The sequence below is a fragment of the Crocodylus porosus genome, unplaced genomic scaffold, assembly GCF_001723895.1.
Source record: "Crocodylus porosus isolate Cpor-Errol unplaced genomic scaffold, CroPor_comp1, whole genome shotgun sequence".
NCBI lineage: Eukaryota > Metazoa > Chordata > Crocodylia > Crocodylidae > Crocodylus > Crocodylus porosus.
In genome coordinates, this window is record NW_017728943.1 from 23,296,668 (window position 1) to 23,315,847 (window position 19,180).

General features: G+C 46.3%; 1 protein-coding gene and 1 long non-coding RNA gene across 2 annotated transcripts in view; both read left to right on the forward strand.

Annotated features, from left to right (window-relative positions):
• Positions 1-19,180, forward strand: part of PPP2R5D (protein phosphatase 2 regulatory subunit B'delta) — a 1,176,261-nt gene that overhangs the window by 713,065 nt on the left and 444,016 nt on the right. The gene's annotated exons all lie outside the window — the stretch shown is intronic.
• The window catches only part of LOC109319444, a 14,250-nt gene continuing 336 nt past the window's right edge, over positions 5,267-19,180 (forward strand). The window contains exons 1-2 of the long non-coding RNA XR_002103508.1: positions 5,267-5,277; positions 12,178-12,183. This is a non-coding gene — a long non-coding RNA (uncharacterized LOC109319444). The remainder of the gene's footprint in view (positions 5,278-12,177; positions 12,184-19,180) is intronic.

A 19,180-nucleotide genomic window follows, 5' to 3' on the forward strand; every position in this document is an offset into this window, starting at 1 on the left:
TTTAGCAGGGGTCCAATGTTGCCCTTGCTTTTCCTCTGGCTCCCCACATATCTGAAAAAGGACTTTTTGTTGTCCTTGATACTTGAAGCTAGTTGGAGTTCAGTTCAGTTCTTTATTTATTATGACTTATTTGCATATTTAGCATAGTAGTACCATAACATGTATTTTTTTCTCATTTCCTTACTTTCATAGAGTTTTAAAAGAGGGAATATGGGTCATGGAGTTTTACCATACGATACCCATTTCAAGTCCATCGCCATTACTGAAGCTAGAATGTACCAGTTGAACCAGAGTTTGCCTTGATTCCAAGCAGGGTTTTTGCTCCTTCAGAAGAGATAATGGCTCAAAAGGACTGTTTGTGTAGCTATGCTGATAGGTAGGTAAGGTCTATGTGCAGACAAGGACTAGCATTCCATCCTTCAAATTCACTCAATACTGCCCTGATCTTGAGGGCTGTCTTATGCATAGCAAGAGAATTCATAGGATGTCATAAGAAGTGGAGTGTCACTAAAGCTGTGCTAGAAATTTTAGATCAGGAGCATTGTATTTGCAGTACGTTAAGTGTTGAGGCAGTGCATTCCATTCCTCTAAGTTGTTAATAGCCTGGAAATAGCAAGGAGAAAGCTTTGTGTATTCCTTGCCATCTTCATGTTGTCTGCAGTGTTGCTGACTATATCCTTCAAGGTTATCTAAGGGTCTTGTTTATAATATAATAATTCCAAGAACATTATATACCCTTGTTTCATCAAACTTGTACTCTAAAACAATACAAAACGTCTTGCTTTTCTCTCTGTTATATCACGAGAGGGACATTTGCAGAATTTGTAAAGTTATTTGCCATTAATCTCTGCCACAGTTGCCATTTTACTCAAGTTTTCACAGTTTCTGCTAAAGAGCCAGACTGTCAATCTGAGATATCACAGAAGAGAATGCATAATACTTACAGTGACTGTTAGATTTCACAAATAAAATGTGAGATAAATGAATGTTTATGATTTCCCAATATGTATTTGTTTTTAAGTACAAAATCTATTTGACGAGGTTTTGCTACATGTATTATATGCAACCGTCCCATACCCCACACGGCTTATCCATGGGATTCATAGATTGTAGAGTTGGAAGGGGCCACAAAGAATCATCATGTCCGACCCCCTGCCCCTGGCAGGAAGGAGGACCGAGGTCAAATGACCCCAGCCAGGTGACTGACTAGCCTCCTCTTGAAGACCTCCAAGTTAGTACCACCCCTCTTGGCAGCCCATTTCATATTCTGGCTACCCTTAGTGTAAAAAAATTCTTCTTAATGTCTAACTTGAATCTACTTTCCACTAGTTTGTACCCATTATTCCTAGTTAATCCTCTGGTAAATAACGCATCTCCAATTCCCTGTTGTTCTCCCTTGATAAACTTATAGGCAGCTCTCCCCTCAGACGTTTCGTGTGAAGGCTGAAGAGATCCAGATCCCTCAGCCTCCCCTCATAGGGTCTATCACAGAGGCCACTAATCATGCAGGTGGCCCTCCTCTGAACCCTCTCCAGATCCTCCGTGTCCATCTTGAAGTGGGGCGCCCAAAACTGGACACAGTGGCCAACTGTGGCCTGACTAATGCTGCACAGAGGGGGAGCAACACCTCCCTTGATCTGTTGGTCACCATCTGCTAATGTACGACAAGGTGCGATTGGCTTTGTTGATGGCCTCGTTACACTGCCGGCTCATGTTTATCTTGGAGTCAGCTATGTCTCCAAGATCCCTCTCAGTTGCTGAGCTGCTGAGGAGGTCATCCGCCAACCTATAGGTGTACTGGGGATTCCTTCTCACTAGGTGGAATACCTTAATTTATCTGTGTTGAATTGCATCCTATTTTGTTCTGCCCATTGATCCAACCTGTCCAGTTCGGCCTGTATCTGCTCCCTGGCTTCCGGTGTGTTACCTTTGCCCCACTCTCTGGGTGCAGTCCCTAAGCCAGTTAGCCACCCACCTGACTGTGTAGGCATCCGCTCCACAGCTTCCCTATGAGAATAAGATGCAAACTGTGTCGAAGGCCTTCTTAAAATCCAGGTAGATGACATCGGCCTCAGCTCCTGTGTCAAGGCAGTGTGTGACCTGGTCATAAAAGGCTATAAGGTTTGTCAGGCAGGATCTATCTGTGACGAACCTGTGCTGGTTTCCTTTCAGCATCATTTCCCCTGCTGGGCCTTCACAAATGTGCTCTTTGATGATTTTTTTCCAGTATTTTCCCAGGGATAGAAGTAAGACTAACTGGCCTAAAGTTACCCGGCTCATACCTTCTCCCCTTCTTAAAAATGGGCACCACATTGGCCCTTTTCCAGTCCTCAGTGACCTGGCCGGAGCACCACGAGTACTCAAACAGCTGTCCCAGTGGCTCAGCAATGACACTGGCCAATTCCTTCAACACCCATGGATGGAGGTCATCTGGGCCGGCTGACTTGTACCCATCCAGCCCTTCCAAGTGCTCCTTAACTAATTCAGCACTAACCTTTGGCGGTCTGGTGCCTTTTGGACATCTGTCTATGTTCAAGGTAGGGGAATTCTCTTGGTCTGTACTTAGGAATACTGAAGTGAAGAACTCATTGAAGAGCTCCGCCTTTTTCCTTGGGTCAACCACCAGCTGTCCTGATCTGTCCTGCAGGGGCCCAGTGTTACTCTATGCCTTCCTTTTGCTCACTATGTATCTGTAGGAGGACTTTTTATTGTTCTCAATTTTTGTTGCCAGCCTAAGTTCCAGTCCTGCCTTGGCCTGCCTAACTGATTCCCTGCAATAGTGCGATGCACTAGGGAGGTGTGTTCCTCCTTGGTGGCTGCCTCCTGCTTCCACTGCCTATAAATCTCTTTCTTTGCTCCTAGTCTTTTCTGGAGTTCTCTGTTCAGCCAAGGGGGCTTTTTTATCCCCTTACCCCCTTTCCTGCGTAAGGGGATTTGGCCCCTTAGTTGTCTGAGCTACCAGAAGATGAGTCGCTGACTGACTGAAAGCTAGACAATCTCTAGGGTTGCCTCCAGACATTATTTTTTTAGAGCTAAAACAATGGGCGCTTAACTTTCTCAGTTTGTGGGCCAGGCCAGGTGAGTGGTACAGGGTTGGTCCATGGCCAAAAGGCTGTATGCTCTAGGCCACAGTGTTCACTAGAGGCTGGATGACACAGCTGTGTAGGCTGGAGGTTGAACAGCACTTTGCCATTAAGTTTGTAGCACTACCAAAAACAGAGTGTTGTGGGCAGCCATGAACAGCCAGCTCACTGACAGGCTTGCAAGCCCAGCTACTGGGTAGTCTGAAAATTGACTGCAGCCGGTCTTGGGCTGCCAGGGAGCCCTTTAAAGTTCCTGATGCTTTAATGGGCTGCTAGCATTGGAACACCAACAACACATTAAAGTACCTGGGCTGCAGGTAGCCCCATTACTTTTACTGCTGGATGGCAAGGGTTTTTCAGGGTCCCTGTGAGGCTAATACCTTCACTGCTTGCATACTGGCACAGGTGAGCAGCACTTCCTGCAAGCAGCAGGAGTTGATTAGGAGTCTCTGTTCCCTGTTTTAGGGAACCTCTTGCCCTGTGAACTTCGCTGCTTCTGAATCTGGGGAGCTTGGATCAGTGCAAATCAGTGATTTAGGGCCCTGTGTGTAGGTGTGCTGGGATCTTCACTGAATATGCCTGCAGCCTGTGAGCCAGATCACCAGTCAGTGGTGGTCTGGGCTCTGGGGCTGCAGGTCTGCTTGGAACTGTACGAGGTCGATCTGACATCCCTGTTTTCCATCGCCATCAGGCAGCAAATGGGGAGGGATAGGGTAGCTTGAAAACTTCCCTGACAGCTTGCCTCTGGGCAACCTGCCAGACAGCCAGATGCTCTCCCTCCCTCTTCCTCCTTGGAGATCCTGGGTTACCCTTTATTTTAAAAAGTGATCTTCACCTTAAAAAGGTTGGAGACCACTGAGTTAGAGACTTGGGTTCTGGCCTGCAGTGACCTTGTATAAGCTCTCTAACTTAAAAATGGTGGTGGGAAGGAAGAGAGCTTTCAGCAACTCTTTTGTAGAGATCATCACTTCTTGTAGAAATGACCCAGTATTCCAGAACCTGCAGTAAGAGGATTAAATTGTGTGGGAATATGAACAACTGTTGGAAGTGAAATTTGAACTCTCACTCTCCTCTAGTCAGTGAAGGCATATCTACTGTAACCTGTCCTCACTCTGTGGATTTGCTTTCATGCATGTATTTGCCATTATGGCATAATATTGACTGACTGCTTTGTGTTCAAAGGCTCTCAATATAAAACTGATATTGTAGGAATCACCTTGAGGAAGAACAGTGTAGTTGCAAGTGAGATCTCTGAATGTTGAAGTTTTCTTGAATAAGGAACGCAAAGAAAAGAGATGCAATGAAAAACTGCCTATGGGGTGTTTTTCGTAACTCCTTCTCTATTAATCCATCTTGAAAAATGCAAATAGTACCGTGTCTTTTCTTTTTGGGAGGTGCCATTCCAGTGAGATTTTTGTAGAATAAAGGGTTAAAGTTCTTGTTAAATCAAATTCTATAGAGCAATTTAAACTGTGGAGTTGTGATTAGTATCTCCATATTTCATCACGCAGTCCCTAGGATGTAATTGGAGACCAACATCTTATTTTCAGTCTGTAAGAGAGTCCCTGCTGTCAGTGAGAAGCTGACACAAATGACATGGGTAGAATGTAGTTCTTCCTTAGTTGTTCAGCACCTTTCCAGTGCTAGATGGGGAATTATGCTCACTGCCTTTGCTTTTTTCAACTTGTCTTTGCTCTTCCCTTGTTTTTGATGCTTTTCTCTTCCCTTTTCATCTTCTGTTGTCTCTGTGACATTTTCCAGTTCCAGCCTGTTAGATTTATCCTCTGTTATGTTTAGAGCAGGGGTGTTCAACAGCCATGCATCTTGCCTTTTTGTGTTCCCCTGGTTCAGTCACTCTGTCCCTCTGCACCTTCAGCAGTAAGGATTATGAGGAACTTAACTGGATACTGTGGTAATTGGGACTACATAAATACACAAGACACACAGGTTCACCTCTTTGAATTAGGGGTACAAGTTGGCTATACATTCTGTGAGTCCTCATTGTTGTGCTTGAGTCTCAACTTAGGAGGTTCGCTTCCTGCAAGGTGGCTTGTGAACTTAATTTTTTTTACAGCCCATGAAGGTGTCATTATATGTGGCTTTGAGACGCATAGTGAAGGTGTTTAAGGGAAAATCTCTTACATGTGCACATACACAGCCATTTAAAAGGTAAATATTATACCCCCAAAATTGTGTTGGGTGCTTCAGACGTAGGTAGGCTCTTTTTATGATTGCTTCCAGGCCTAAATTTGGTGTGATCCAAGAAGAGATTGTGACGAAAAGGAATATCTGAAGTGAGGAGGAAAATGTGATACCGCTTAAGAGTTGCATCATATGGTTTAAGGTATATTATAGATTTAAACTAGCTGAAGTACCCTCGCCCAGGTTGCTATTTTTGTAATGTATTGCATGCTTGTTTATTTTCAGAGAAGAGCATGTTTGGAGAACAAAGGCAAATGCCAATATAATAATGACGAACTGAATTCAGTGTATCCAAAATAGAGTGGTACCAGTTTGTTATCTGAGAATTGAAGTCATCCCAGTCAGTGGAAGCCCCAAAAGGGGTCAAGTGAAAAATGACATGCTTATTATTTTCTTTGGGTGGTATTCAGTGATTTTGGAAGTTTTAGAATAGATAGGACCAGCCATTCTCGAGTTATAAGCGAATAGGCATACACTTTATTTTTATATATATAAATAAAACAAGGTAAAAATGCTAAAAAAGACAGTAGAAACTGCTAATAAAATAAGTGCCATACTGGGTCACAGTAATGGTTCATTTAGCTCAGTATTCTTTCTCTGACAGTGGCAGATATGGATGCTTTAGAGGGAGAGCACTGAACTGGGTAGGTGTAGATCAGGAGTGGACAATTATTTGGGTCCATGGGCCACTTAGACAGTTTTGGGGAGCTGCTGTGAGCTGGTCATCACCCCTTCCTCATAGCCCATGTGCCCTGTGCCTCCTCCCTGCCAACAGTGCACAGCCCATGCCTGACCCTGGCCTGCTTTGCACCTGCTTCAGACTCGTCCCATCTAGGGTGGACCAGCTGAAACCCACATATGCAGTCCTGACCCCAGCCTGCCCTGTGCCTGCTCTGGGCTGCCTGCCCATGCTGAACAGCGGCAGCAGCTGGAGAAAATACTGCTTGGAATGGGAGAAAAGCAACATTTCTTGCTGCAGCTGCCCATGCCTGGGGTGCCCTGTGGCTCCTCTCCACTGCCGTTACTGCCATTTCTGGACCACTCATCAGGGCAGCAGTGGCGGTGCAGAGGAGCCACAGGGTGGCCCTGGTGTGGACTTTGGGTAGTTGCAGTAAGAAGGGCCTGGCAGCAGCTAAGGGGTAGAGCTGCCTTTTCCCTTGTGCCAAGCAGCAGCTTCTGTCCGGCCACTGCTGCTGCTCAGCATGGGTTTGCACATGGTTTCTGGCTGGTCTGCTCCACTGGGCTGAGTCCAGAGCAGGCCCAGGGCAGGCTGGGGTCAGGGTTGTGTGTTCAGGTCTCTGCCAGTACCACAAGGCTGGGGCCAGCAGTGGTGGTAGCTTGAAGGAACCACTGCTGACTAGGCTGCCTAGAAAGACAGTCCAACCACAGAGCTGCCCAGCGCTGCTGCGTGCCCAGGGGGTGCCAGGATGCATCATGGGCTGAATGGCACCTGGGCCTGGAGGGTTTGACGATCTGCCATGGGTGGGACAAAGTCCCTCCATGGGGTGGATCTTGCCCATGGGCTGTATTTTGCCCATCCCAATCTAGAGTGACCTATCTCCTATTCATTACCCTCCCTGGCATCCGCCATTATTGGTTTACAGATGTCAGAGGAAACATCTTCATCATTTCTGTTTAATAGCCATTAATAGATCTATCAGCCATGAATTTATCCAGTTCCTTTTTGAACCTGTCTGTGCTATCTGCCTCTGGCTAGAAAATGGTATTTAGAGGTTTGCTTTTAGGAATTGGCTTATAGGTAAAGCAAATATGTAATGTATTAGAACAATGGTCCAGGGCAACAGCAAGGGTTAATTGTCTTATAAAGCTGGTTTATGGCAGTTTCCTTCAAGGCCCACTGTGTCTGAGGCCAAGAGACGAGCAGACGCACAGGCTGGGAAACTGAAGAAATGTACCACACTGTTCCATAACAGAGCTAAAGGACTCTGCAGCATTGGTGCCAGGTCACGGTACCTACTGCAGGGCCCTTTGGATTTCTGGTTTTGGTGAACAGACCAAATTAGGAAGCCTGGTAAACAATGTGTGCATGTGACAGATTTGTTAAAACAAAGAAATATGCTGTCAGGACAAAACGTGGACAGTATGATGATCACAGGGAGACCAATCAACAATGCTCAGAGATGAAGAGTCATCAGAGGGGAGGAGGGATACAAAAGGAGGGATTTCAGAACAGCAAAGGGTCCCTGAGAGGAGAACCCAAGGCCACCAGGGACAGGGGGCATACCACCAGCCTGTCTCACCTACCCCACTGCAGAGGGTGGGCCTCAGCCTTCGACCTCCAGGCTGCTGACATCTGACGTTCAAGAAAGAACCTCAGGTTGAAGCTCGTGTACTGGTCGGACATACCTTGACTCTGTGACAGCTCTAGGACTGGTAGATATAGAATGTAGGGCTGTCAATCATAGTTAACTTATGTGATTAATGCAAAAATGAATTAATGCATTAATTTTTTAAATCATATTAATTGCACACATTCTTTTGACCAGTGGAGAGGACCAGCCAGAACCTGTGTGCACAGCCCCAACCCTGGCCTGCTCTGTGTCTGCTACAGACACACCTGCCTATGCTGAGTAGTGGCAGTGGCTGGCCAGAAGCTGCAATTTGGCATAGGGGACTGTAAGAGAGAAGAGAAGGTGGCGGGCCCCGAGGAACCCCACCTAGACGCCCCTGAGAATACCCCATGCGCCCAGGCTCAAAAGAGCACGGTGGGAACTTACCCTTTGCAGGGACACAGCAGGAGGGAGCATCGGAGCAGGATAAAAGGGGCACCGGAGCCGGCCCAGGATGGGGCAGATCCGGAAGGAGCAGGCGGAGCAGTCGATGCCGGCGGGAGCGCTCTCCAGCGGATCCGAGCTGCTTGGAGGCGCGGACGGACTTTCTCGGGTAAGCGGGGGCCCCCCAGCGGGGCTCGGGACCCAGGGCATTGGGCTCAACAAGGCTGAAGAAGGCCAAAGGCCGCGGGGAGCGGCCAGGACCCTGCATGGGCTGGAGACCTAGGGGACGGCAACGGGGCGGACGCCGGGATGCAGGAGTTGCCGGTATACGTGTTTGGTTTTTTTTACTCTCCCTTTGGGTGATACGGGCAGAGCAGCCCGTTCCAGAGTAAAAAGGGGGAATTTCCCACCCTTCGGCAGATGGGGGAGCACCCAGGTCGGCGGTCGAGAATTGAAGCCGGCGGCACACCCCAGGTGCCCTCGGCTATGGTTTTTTTTGTTGGCTGCACTTTGTTTCCCTTTTTGCTATCCTGGAACATCATAAATGAACGACCGATCCGGTTGGATGGTCGTACCCAGTGGATCGGGTGAGGGTGTAGGGGTGGAGGAGCCCTCATCAACCTGGGACCCCGGAGTGAAGGAGTCTCATTTCTGGACTGTATGCGCCGGACCAACTGAACCTATCTGAATCATCATCAAAGTCGTGGCAGGCGAGACAGGCGTGTACGAACATCCACCCAGAGGTGAGTCACTCCTTTGACCTCCAGTGGGCGGTCCTGAGACAGGGAGGCGGTACACACCGCAGCTAAAGATTCACTCCCCTACAGGGACAAGCAGACCCTCCCTCTCAGTGCTGCTAGGCCTTTTTTGCTGTAGCTGCCCAGAGCCTGTGCCTGGGCTGCCCTGCAGCGGCTCCTCTCTGCTGCTGTCACTGCCACCTCTAGGTCACCCAGTGGGGCAGCGGTGGCAGTGCAGAGGAGCCACAGGGTAGTCTGAGTGTGGGGTTCAGATGTCTGTAGCAAGAAAGGCCTGGCAGCAGCGAGAGGGAGGGGGCCACTTTTACTCCATGCTCAGCAGCAGCTTCTGCATGGCAGCTGCCACCGCTCAGCGTGAGCAAGTGAGTCTGAAGCCGACATGAGGTGGGCTGGGGTAGGGGCTGTGTGTGCAGGTTCTGGCTGGTGAGCAAGTTAGGAGCAGGCATGAGGTGGGCTGGGCTTGTGTGCTGTTGGGGAGGAGCTGCAGGGCACATGGGCTGTGGGCTGTTGGGTGGGGGTATTGTTTAACTGTGAGATTAATATTGAGATTAATTGCAATTTTTTTTTAATCTTGCAATTAATTGTGATTTTTTTTTAAATCATTTGTCTGCCCTAATAAAATTGTTTGCATTATTCTTATCTTCTGTCACCGTGTATCAATAAAATTTGCCTGTTATCTAACAGAGAGGTTGTGGTCAGTCTGAGAGTTTGGGTCTGCCCAGAACAAGGTATCTGGGCCAGAAATCCAGTGCCAGCAGCCTCCACCTCCTCTGGGGCAAAGAAATCCATGAGTTAGTATGTGTTGTATAACAAACCTCTTTTAGTTAAAAGCTATTGCCTATTAATTTCAGTGGGTGCTCCCTAGTTCTACTATTCTGGGACTTGGTAAGTAACAGTTCCCGAGTCACTTTGCCACACCCTTTATGATCTTATAGACCTCTATAATATTACCCCCCTCAGCCTTCTCCTTTCCAAACTGAAGAGTCCTAGCCTATTAGCTTCTCTTTGTGTGGCAACTACTCCATACTGCTGTTCATTTTGGTTGCCCTTCTCTGTGCCTTTTCTAATTCGATTGATAAGTCCTTGAGAGTCAGCTTGGCCTTTTACTGGTGTGTTCTGTTTCTGCCCAGGCATCTGCTGATTTTTTTGGCTTGTGTGTTTGTTGTGTTGCTTGCCTCTTTGACACTGCAAAGTCCACAGGGGAGGATGGGGACAGGTAGGTAGGGAAAGACTGCCTTTCCTCTGTGTATTCTACAGTGCTAAGTTTGCTGTTAGTACTACCCAGAGAACCACCAGCCACAATTTGACCCAATGTCCATCAGCAACAGCTGCTTGCTGTCCCATCACCCTCCTGCCTGACAAAACCATAGAGCTTTGCCCAGAGACTTCCAACGAAATGGAGATAAACTCAGTGATGCAGTTTCTAAACAACTCTTCAAGTCACAATGCAGTGAGACGCCTTCATTGACTGAAATCAAATGCAGGTGGTATGCCCCTCCCTCCCTGAGGGTGTTCACAACCCCTCTTTATTCTTTTTTTCCCTTTGGCTGGTCTTTTTGTTTGCTCTTTCTGCTGCTCCATTTTGTTTAAGGTCTATGCAGCCTTCCCTTCCAGTTCTCTTGGCACCTCCTTTATTTCCCTACGGAGGTATAAGCAGTATTAGTGACTGATCACTTACTGAAGGAGCTGCCCTGCCATGCTGTGTGATCAGAAGTTTCCACCTTCCCTTCCAGTCTCCCTCATGTTCCCAGAGTGTCTCTGAAGCCCAGCAGTATGAAAGAGTATGTACCCTGCTGGGAGGGAGCAGGCTTTCAGTTCTGCTCAGAAGGCAGCTTTGTTTGTTGCTTCACATGGGCATACAAATCACATATGTGTGGGCATACACATCAGTCCCATATTATATCTGCACCAATTAAAGGATAATTAATGTTGTTGGCAATTGGGGGGGTTTTTTTTGTTTTTTTTTTGTTACATTTTTGTTTTTTGGCTGATGTGGCTGATTAAATGCTGTGTGCATGGAGACCAGCCCCAGCCCCACTGGCAGGGTAGGGTAGGGGGCTGCTCTGGAGCCACTGGGATCTTGCCGAGGGGCCTTACCCTTTTGAGGCTCCAAGATCAGAGCTGGGCTCCACCAAGTATACACGGGGGTAAGTAAATAACCTGATCTATAGCTCCAGCCAGTGAATAAACACTCCTGCCTCTCTGAGTGTTTGAAGCCCAGCTCTCAGTTTTGGAATGTGAAAAATTTCATGTTAGCAGTGGGCTTATTGTTTCCACTGCTCTAGGTATCCATAAATGAAACAAAAGCCTGTTTAGCAGCAGAAAGACCTTGTCGCAAATGTGCTTCTTGCAGATGCTGTTACTACCACAGGCATTTGTAAGGTTTTGGGTTGTAGTCGTGTTGGTCTAAGGACATAGGCAGGCAAGGTTCTTTGAGTAGATGTGATATCTTTTATTAGACCAACTGAGTAGTTGGGGATGAGGTGAGGGGGCTATGAAATTCACTTCATAAATCTACTAGATACAAAAATCATGACTAATATAGACATTAGATAAGATTACCCTTTTTACACCAAAAATTCATTATATGTGAGGTAATTTCACTCTGATGTGATTGGTGTGGTGGAAGCCCACATTCAGCTGCTTTGTATGGTGCATTGTGGGAGTGATGTGCACCAAAATATAGTCTGTGTAGATCTGTGCTCCTTGCTCGTTGTCTGCAACATGTATTTGTATAGTTGCCACCCCCATTATGGTAGCGTTTACCACCACACTATACTTGTGTGTACCATCTGCTGGTGGTGAGTACCAAAACTGTCTTGTAAAAGTGGTAGAAATGGGTCTGGGGGTCAGTACAGTTGGGGTCTTGGAATGTATCCCTATCTGTTACATTGTAAAGTGGGCTCCCTTTATGCATATTTGAGTTATGCTCCATTTTGCAGGAATGTATGTACAGCATAAAGCAAGGGAAACCTGTATGTTTGTGACCAGGCTGGTGTAACCATTGTTTGTGTAGACCAAGGGTGAGTGAAATACAGCTCGCGGGCTAGATTTGTCTTGCCAGATGGTTTCATTTGCCTGCAGTGCCCCCCAGTGAATTTTGCCCCACCCACCCTCCCCCCTGTGAGTGAGGTGCCCATGTGTACACTCCCCAACATACCCTATTGTGCTTTACTCCCACCCTCTTGGGCGGCACAGCTCAGCCCAGCCAGCAGCAGCTTCCGGGCAGGGCTCCTGCTGCAGCCACCCCCTGGAACCCTGTTTGGCTTCCTGGAAGTCCAACTCACTTGGGGCAACAGGTAGAAAAGCAGTGGGGCTGGTGGGGGCAGGGATGGAGTTGCAACTGGGCAGAAGCACGGAGCCTGCGCTCAAGGGGGATGGCAGGAGCACAGAGTTTGGCAGGACAGGGTGTGGGTATGAAGGTGGTGGGGGTGTAGGGACCCCCCACACACTCTCCCCATGGTGAGTAGTAGCTCTTACTGCTGCAGTCAGGGTGCTTGTGCCCAGTGCAGGTGCCTGGTAGGATGTGGCTCCAGCCAGTGCTGTGTGTGGTGGCGGAAGTGCAGGCTGCCCAGCTGCCTCTATTGCTGGGGCTTTGCACTGCATGCCTGCAGCTCCAGCACTCGCACTGGGGATAGACCCGTGCTGGAGCCTGCTGCTTTCTCTGCTCCATGCTGTGCAGGTCCCCACACTCTGCCAGGAGTGGAGGTAGCCCTTCCCCCTGCTTCCTCATGGAATCCAGCACAGAGCTTCCCCACTGCAAGTTGTTGCCAGAATTGCCCATTACTTTGGGGTGTGCTCATTTATTAGAGATACGTTTCTAGGGTCTTGGTAATTCTATCAATGTGCTGCTTGTGTTACTTGTGTTTCTATATGGAGCTGTATCTCTCCCTTCTGCAAGCCCTGACCCCCAATGGAGTTATCTTGCAGGACTCAGTTTCAATGGGGCTGGGTTCCTCCCGTCACCAAATCAGTCAAATACACACACAAACACACACCGATTAACGTGACACGCCTGACCTGGCCGGGTTGATCAGCATGGACAGGCTGACACCCTCATATGCTAAGAATCAGTTCATCAGAGCAACAATAAACTGCAGTCAGACAAAAGCACACAGGTGAACAGAATACCTCTGCATCCGGCTGGGTGTCCAGATGACACCCTCATGGGCCAGCATTCAGTTCATTAGGGCACGTTTGAGTCAAACTGGGTCCATCAGCCTGTACAAGCTGATCCCCTTATGTGTTTCAAACTCAGCACGTCCCAGTCTTTAGCCTCTTGATGAGCAGACCCCACAGTATTTTTGGGCTTCATGGGGATCTTTAGCTTAGGTAAAAGAAGCTTTGCTGCAGAGCAAGTGGGGAAGGAGAAGTAGAGAAGGAAAAATATACCCAGTTACCACCAGTTTGACTATAAAAGTTACTTATTGCTAAGTATATGAAATGTATAATGCCACTAGTAGCAATAGACATGCAAAGAAAAGCAAACACAAACAGTTACAATACTAACCTGGTTTCACTAAGTATTTGGGGAAACTTAGCTCAAGCTTGACTAATACAGTTTAGGTTCAGAAATATATGTCTAGAGAGAAAAGAGGAAAAAAAAACGGAGAGAGAGAGAGAGCGTATGTTGGGATCTCACTAGGCCAAGGCACTTGGGCTGCAAAGCTAAAAGGTGAAAGTTCTCAGCACAATCCTTGAAGAGATGATCTGCCTCCTTCAGCCTCTGGAGAAGAAAGCAGGTGGTGTCAACACACACACTGCTGCTGCTTTTACAGATTTTTATACCCTCAGTTCAGCTTCTTTCAAGCATTCTCAATAGTGTTAATCAAATAGTCTTTTCTATTGACAAGGGGTTATCTGGTTTGGAGCATCTCAGGAAACTGATTGATACTCAGGAAACACATCAGGTTAGGGAGTAACTAGATACTTAGGAGCCAGCTTGAAATTCCTATGGATAGCAGATATACTGATGGGATAGCTCCTGGTTTCTTCAGAAACAATAGATAGCTTGCAGCTTCAGGGTTTTGGATTTTTCCTTGTGAACAAGCCTCAGCTTAGCATGACTTTTCCAGATCTTACTGTAGTCTTTTAACAGATTTAAGGCAATTATTGGAGTGTTCATAACCTTTGGGAGGGGAGGACTTCCACCAGTTGTCCCGGGAAAAGTATGACAACAGTTGTGGTCAGGGCTCCAATGGGGTGGATGCTATGATGAACCCTTTACCATTGTCAAATGTTGCCCATACCCCTGACTCGGTGTCTTGCCTCAGCATTCCCTAACCCGGCAACCGAGTTGTAGCCAATTAAGTTTAAATAGGCCTCTTATAGTGGGACTGGGGAATGTACGGCTCAAGCTGCCTATTAAACTTGCTTCTGTTTAGAGGTGTGTGTGTGTGGGGGAAGTCCTTTGTAAATCCAGATTAGAACTGGTCTGATAAATGCTGAGCTGGGTGCGTGTAAATGTGGCTTGATTAGCATTTGGAGCACAGATTCCCCATCATGCAGTGCTCCCCTGTTTCTCTGATCCCAGAATTCACTGCAGTCTCTGCTTCAGGCTTTCGGTTCTCCATCTCTCATGTAAATGAATGGTCATCTGGTTCCATCTCAGATGCAAATGAGACCTAGGGCAGTTGTTTCACTCTTGTCACCCTTATCTGGAGAGTTTTAGGTGTGTCTCTCATTGCATCTTAATCAGTTTCTGTTTAGGTTGAGGGGGAGGATTATTTGTGAGTCATACAGTTTGCGTCCTGTGTCAGGGTTCCCCAAGAACACAGAGCTGAGAGGTAACAAAGTGTAGGAGCTACAGGCGTGCGGTGCCCTTGTAACAGAGGTGACCCACACTTTGCCCCCACAACCCCCATTGACATATACATATAGCCCACCATACCATATGCTCCCCCTCCACAGCCATACCTTCTCACAACCCCCCACACACTCTCACACCATACCATACACACACACAGCCACCCTCAGCTACACCCCACCATACACACACAATGTAAAAGAGAGATACTTTATTTTTGAGTTATTATGCAGTCTTTTCTATATACAGTGCACAATCACAAGTTATGACGAATATTTTTTGTAATAAAATTTAAATATATTACAGTAGGTGTTTGACTTCTATTTATGATTTGGTTTGTTTTTCTTTCTGGTTCTAAGATGGCAGCCCCCCTCCCAAAATGGGGGGGGGGGACCAGGATTCTTAGACTTCAGTTGCATACATCCAGTTGTGCGCCGAGTACTTAATTTGTTAATGGTTTCTCCAAGCCATGGAAATCCATTCTCTATTGCTTATTTATTTCTTGGCTTTCTTAAGGGCCTGTTAACTGAGGCCTTTTTCATAAGAGGGAACATTTTAAATGGGAAGCAGCAGCATTTATATTTGCACCATAACTGAGTTAGTATCATGGTTACATTGTGTTCGCATTTTTTTCCATGTGGGTATAGAGCACACTCCTGATGACACAGAAGGCTGATCTGTAGATTGTAACTGAGAAGACTGTCAATGCTTGTTTTGTTTTAACTTGATCCAATAGGCCTATCTTTACATAGGAAGTGGGGAGCACTGAAGTGTAAAGGAGAGGCTAAGCAGCCATGTTCCCATGTTCACTGGTTAACTAGAGCCACTTATCTGATTTCAGCCTCCACCAATGTGAGTTGGTAGACTTTGAAATCAGGTAAATAGTTCCAGTTAAAGCTTTACGACAAATGAGAGAGAGAGAGAGAGAAGCCACCAGTGTTTGCAGTATCGAGGCCATTTTTGTTTGGCTGTGCAGTACAGATTCTTGTTACCTTGACAAATGTTTGCTTATCCTAGTTACCTAATGTGTCACATGTTCAGTGTCTTCTCTGTTTTAGTCTTGTGGAGCAGTTACTGGAGTTTTTGTCTGGTAGAATCGTCTCTCATATTTATGGTAGCTTCTTGTTTCCAGGATAATTGGCCAGGAAAAGTGATTGATTAAGCTTCTCCCAGTGAGCCACTTGCAGTGGCTTTACTGTATGCTGACTGTACAGATAACAGGCCATCACGTTACATTGGGACACCCAGATTTTCCCCTCATGATGGCAATTTCTCAAAAGCCTTCTCTCTTGTCTGGAAGATACAATTTGATAGTGGCATCTGTGGGTGCATCTACATGAGATGCTCCTGCGCAGTGGTTACTGCACATTTATTTAGTACTTGTTTAAGCAAGTACTAAATAAATGTGCCGTAACGAGTTACTGTGCAGTAGTGCTGGTGAATGTCTTTTAAGAGATGCTACTGTAGCATCTTGGCACAGTTTTTGTCATACAACACGAATGCACAGTCAGCTTCTCATGTAGAGGTGCCCTGTAGGTCTCTATATTGACCAGTACATCCTTCCCTGTACTTTTGGTTTCCTTTGTTTTTATATAGGGGAGTGGCAATCCAAGGCAGTGGTTCTTATCCTGTGGCCTGCAGACCCCTGGGCATCTGAAAACTATTTCTAAGGGGTTTGTGAAAGATGACTACGATCAATCAAAAGTATGTGAATACCCACACTTACAATTCAAAGAGGTCCGGCCCTCTATTCAAAATTTTTAGGGGTCTGCAAATGAAAAAAAAAAAGGTTGAAAACCACTGCTCTAAGGCATTGTTAAGGTCTTGGTATATAAACAAGTTACAGTAACTTAGAATCATAGAAAAAGAGAGTTGGAAGGGACCTCAGCAGGTCATCTAGTTGAACCCCCTGTACAAAAAGGACTGCCCCCAACTAGTTCATCCCATCTAAAGCTTTGTCTAGCTGGGATCTTAAAAAACTCTAAGCAAGGAGACTCCACAACTTCTCTTGGTAACCTGTTCCAGTGTTTTACTACCCTCCTAGTGAGAGAGATTTTCCTAGTATCTAATCTAAACTTCCCTGGCTGCAATTTGATACCATTGCTCTTTGTTTTGTCATCTGTCACCACTGAGAACAGTTTAGCTCTATCCTCTGTGGAACCACCCTTCAGGTAGTTGATGGCTGCTATTAAATCCCCTCTCAGTAGTTTCTTCTCCAGACTAAATAAGTATGGATGCACCAATAGGAATTTTTGGGGCTGATACCAATAGACGATTTTTAAAGAGGCAAAGATACCGATTCAATTTCTGATATGCAGCCTGGCAGCTTGAAGAGCAGTGTCCAGCTGGTATGTCTGTTGAGGTGGAAGGGAAGGGGTGTGAGGGAGGGAGTGGGGCAGAGGATGGGGCAGGCGCTGCCCAGGTAGGATGGGTGCAGGACAAAGCTGTGGCTTGTCTGGGGTGGGTGGCTCCCACCATTGTGTGCACCCCAAATAAGTTGAAAACACCACATGATTGGCTGTGAATTCCAAGCTACAGAAAATGTTTGGAATAATCAAGCTAAAGAAGTACAGTATATATCATAATATAGTCTTCTGATAAGCTTATAGCTGCTGTTAATGAACACAGTTAAAATAGGTGTGCCCATCACGTGTTAGTACAGTAAAAGCTCTGTTATCTGGCATGAGTGGGGAATGGGGGGCACCGTTTACCTAACAAATTCGGTTATCTGAGGCAGGGGTTTTCAACCTTTTTGAAAACCCCTGTGGAGTGGGGGGTGGAGAGGGTGGTTGCGGCTGCACATGGGCCAGGGTGGTGGCAGCTGCATGCAGAGCAGCAGCAGCACAGGGTGGCAGGTGGTGGCAACGGCTTGCTGGCTGTCCGGAAATTCTAGTTAATAGTGTTCTGGCTAGTAGAATGCCGGTTAACACAGATTTTTACTGCACATAATATATAACAAGAATTGACCTCTGAGAGAGGCACAAATCAGTTTGCAGTGAAAATGTTCTGTGGCTATGCAGTGTGTCCTGCAAGTCGGACATTGCACAGTCATCAGTTTTCATAAAAAAAATTCTTCACAAACAAATACTTCTTTTACTCCCTGGATTTTATAGGCCTGGTTTACATTACAGAGATAGAGCTGCTGCTGCTTCTGTTGGAGTTGTACCGTCAGAACTCCTTAGCGGAAATGTGGTGGATGCCTGCAGAAGAGGTTTTCTGCTGGCTTAGCCACCCCATCTCCCTGGACAGCATGAATTAACCCAGGAAAAGCATCCTTTTGTCTGGACAGCTGTGTCTAGGTCTGGGGTTTTGCCAGTATAGCTTCACCAGTACGAGATGTGATCTTTTCACTCAACTAGCCATCACAAGTATGTCAGGTAAACATTGTAGTGTAAAGACCAGACTTGGGTATCTGTGGATTTATTGCATAGTTAGTGATGTTTGTGGCTTGAATTCAGATTGAATAAAACATGGTTCAGGGGTCTGTTTCTTGTGGCTTTTCTTGCCTGTGATACAAGTTTGAGGCCAGTCAGTTATTCAGGGATTTACACTGACCCACCTGTGGCGATTCTTTGATGGTCCCAGGCTCCTATTTTTGTTTCTTGTTACAAAATACTTTGCAGCAAGGGATAAATATTGTGCATTTACTTATCTGTCTTTAACCTGCATGCCCTCCTCCATGACGTTTGGGAAGATCTTGAAGCTGAACACAAATGGTCTTTGTTACAAAGCATTGATTTGTGTTGGCAGTTGAGTTTTGAAAGCATGTGCTTTTCATTCAGTCTGCTTGCTCTTCCAGCTCTATACTTCCAGTCCCTGTGCCAACTTTCTTTTTTCTAAATCTAATATGAAAATGTTTTTCTTAAGTTTGAATGGTTGAAAAGTACGAAAACGAGAGCCTTTGCATTTCGCATTTAAACAGACTGTTGCTTCCTTCATGGAAGGCATTTCCACGTTCATGTGCAGGGTAGGCTGATGCTTCTTTATAATGCATTAACTGATGCATGTTGTGTCTGATTAGTAGAAATGGGACCTCAAAACTCTGTTTGCAAACCTAGAAGAGTGATCTGTGTATATTGACATTAAAACCTGCTCTTTGCCTGCTTGTGTCTTGTTTTCTGACAAAATCAAAAAATGGTAAAATTATTTTAAATGATTTTTGGAGGTAAAGAGGTAAATTTTGAAACATTTCTCAGGGATCATTCTTGATAATGCTTCCTGCTCATTAATGTTGCTGCTGTTGTCAAAAGTTTGTTCAGTTTTTGAACTGTCTCAACAGCCATCCTTAAAAGGCCTTCTTACATTTGCGCGCAGTTTCTCCTTTGAGCACAACTGTTTTTGTTCTTGTAAAAATGAACTCTTTCAAATACCAAAATGTAATGTGGATTGGACTTGAGTGACAAGTCTTCTGTATAATCATCAGCAACCCCTCAGTTCGAGGATGATTTCTACCACAGTTCATTGATGGGTCTCAAAGTGACTTCAGAATCCAATCCTTGAGCCCCAGATGCATCCACAGAAGTTGCCAGGGAAAGGAAAAACAAACAAACAAACAAAAAAACCCCACACTCAGGTAGGCTCCGGAGCGGTGAGAGACGC